The sequence below is a fragment of the Pituophis catenifer genome, unplaced genomic scaffold (assembly GCF_029215685.1).
Source record: "Pituophis catenifer annectens isolate HBS135680 unplaced genomic scaffold, rPitCat1.0.hap2 SCAF_9, whole genome shotgun sequence".
NCBI classification, from domain to species: Eukaryota; Metazoa; Chordata; class Lepidosauria; order Squamata; family Colubridae; genus Pituophis; species Pituophis catenifer.
In genome coordinates, this window is record NW_027256889.1 from 10971982 (window position 1) to 10974467 (window position 2486).

Below are 2486 nucleotides of genomic sequence, written 5' to 3' on the forward strand. Positions count from 1 at the left end.
ATTTGGGGAAGAATTTGTGAATCTCTTATTTGAAAGATGGATATTTACACTGTTGTAGTTGTGATGCAATATTTGATAATCAGTATTTTTTTTGTTTTGTTTTCATCCTGAAATACTTCTAAACTCTTGGGCATCATTTGGCACATATCAGGTCTTTTTTGGGACTTAGTGCCAATACTTAGGACAGTTCTCATGGGTATACTCTTTCTCTTGCTCTTTTGCCATTCCTTCATATCAAGAAAGGCTGAGAGATACAAACCAAAACTTATACACTTACAACTTAACACTTATGGCTTAGCCAAGAATCCATATGCAAATTTAGAAGTTGAGATAGGAAACAAGAAGACCTATCTGGAGTATGAGAGAACAATTCCTCTAGGTCCCTCAAAAATGAATTCTCTCTCTCTCTTTTTTTTTTTTGCAATCTTATCTATGTTAAAATAAAAGCTATATTACAAGCTTAGATGAAATTAAGACTTCTGGCATATTACGCCCGTTTCAATGTATTTTTCTTCTCCGCATCTGTAACCTTTCACAATTTGACAGACACACGTCTGAGACAGGAGCTTCTTGTACACATGAAGGTTGTTCTTGGTTTAGAATGCTGAATATGATAAGGGATGTTTGGCTTTCTTAGGAGACCCAACTGTTGCCTAATATTTCATTTCTATCCATTGCTTTGTAATAGACTAACCTTAAAATGTTCAAAAATGCAAGTAGTAATGATTGTTTTAATAAATGTCTGAATTAGTAGACATGTGACTTTTATAATGTTGTACAATGAAGGAGTATGGATCACTAATGAAAAAGTGATGATGAAGAAAGTATTTATAGCCAATAAATACTGTTCATTTTTTAAAGATAAAAACTTACCAGTATCTCCATTTTTGTATTGAAGACTATAAAAGACAAGCATAGCCTAGTTCGTTCGGGAAGGGAAAAAAGACTGAAATGTATAGCTGGTAACGCTTTTATTAGAGCCACAATGTCAGAAAAGATTATCCAAGATTTGAAGCTCTCCAGGCTTCCAACTTTAATATAATTTTTGGTCTCTGTCCCCAGAAAAGACAGACACTTTTGAGTGAGGATGAATTCTCCAAACTTTGTTCTCCAGATATGTTACCAATGTTTTGATTTATGGTTCTATTTTCTTAATGGATATCAGTGTGGGGAAAAAAGAACAAAATGTCTTCAGTACAGAGTTCTCATGCTTTCACTGAGAGTCAAGAACAAAAGCCTTTTGGATCATACCTCTGGCAGAAAATTGCCTAAATAGGTGATTGAGTTATGGGCAGAAGGAGAAGGGTAGCAGAAGGTACACTCAGCAGCTGTAGAAAATGAGCAGGTTGAGGGAGGGTTCAAATGCATCATCAGTCTCTTAGCGCCCATAAGCGATCTAAGTCCAGCCCACCTTGACTTCCTTATTTACTGCCAAATTACTTTAACCGCTAGTTCAAATTCTTGTAGAGACCTTAAGCTTGCAATAAATCTTTATACCCATTCAAACTCCCTGGATTTCCTGATTTCTCTGGTGCTTGACGGCAGCTATGATACTTCCCACCATCAATCTCTTTCTTCCTGTGCTTATATTGTTTATTTGTAATACAGACAGCTATCATGTCAGCTTACCTCTGAGTATGTCTGGATTCTGCATTTCACTTGCCAGAAATGATCTTTATCTAAAATGTTCTCAAATAGTTCAGTTTGGAACTCCTGCATTTTTAATTACTACCAACTTGAGATTTGTTAAAAAGCACATCAGAAGTTTTATTCTAATTGTGAAGCTCTTGTATAAATAAATATAAATTAAATATACATAAATGTATATTTGTGTATGTATATGTGTATGTATGTTATGTGTATATATATATATATATCATTTTTAAATACAGTGTACGAATGCAGGGTATATCAGTTACACAAACAAAGACCAGAATAAAAAAAAAATATTAACACATGAACTCATAACAGTACCAGTGACTATAATATGATAACACTTGTATTAGATATCATTGTAATAATATAACGTACGAGTTTGGGTGAACTTCATACAGAGCCGGTTTGGGCTTCCCAAAGGTGACGGGCGACCCCTACCGGCAGAGCAAAGTAATTACGCTGGGGCAGCACTTGTAAGGCGCAAAGACAGCGAGAATGCCCTCAGCTCAGCCCCATTTTGTTTTTACCTGCCAGTTCAATGGCAGTAAGAAAAAAAAACCGCGGCCATTCCTCGTCGCGCGGACCCAATCTTTCGTGCCTTCCCTCACCCTCCTTCCCAGACATTTTGAATCACCTAAGCAGCGGTGGTGGTGGCGACCGCCGGTGTTAAACCCACCGACCAATCCTATCCCGCCTCACTTTTACCGTCACTTCCGGCAAGGAGCTTCCGCTTCCGGGTCCCAGCCAAGCGAAGGCTTGCCGAAAGGGGTTCCTTTCCGTTCTCTTTCTTTTCTTATTTTTTTTTTTGGGGGGGGAGGGGAGTTTGTTGT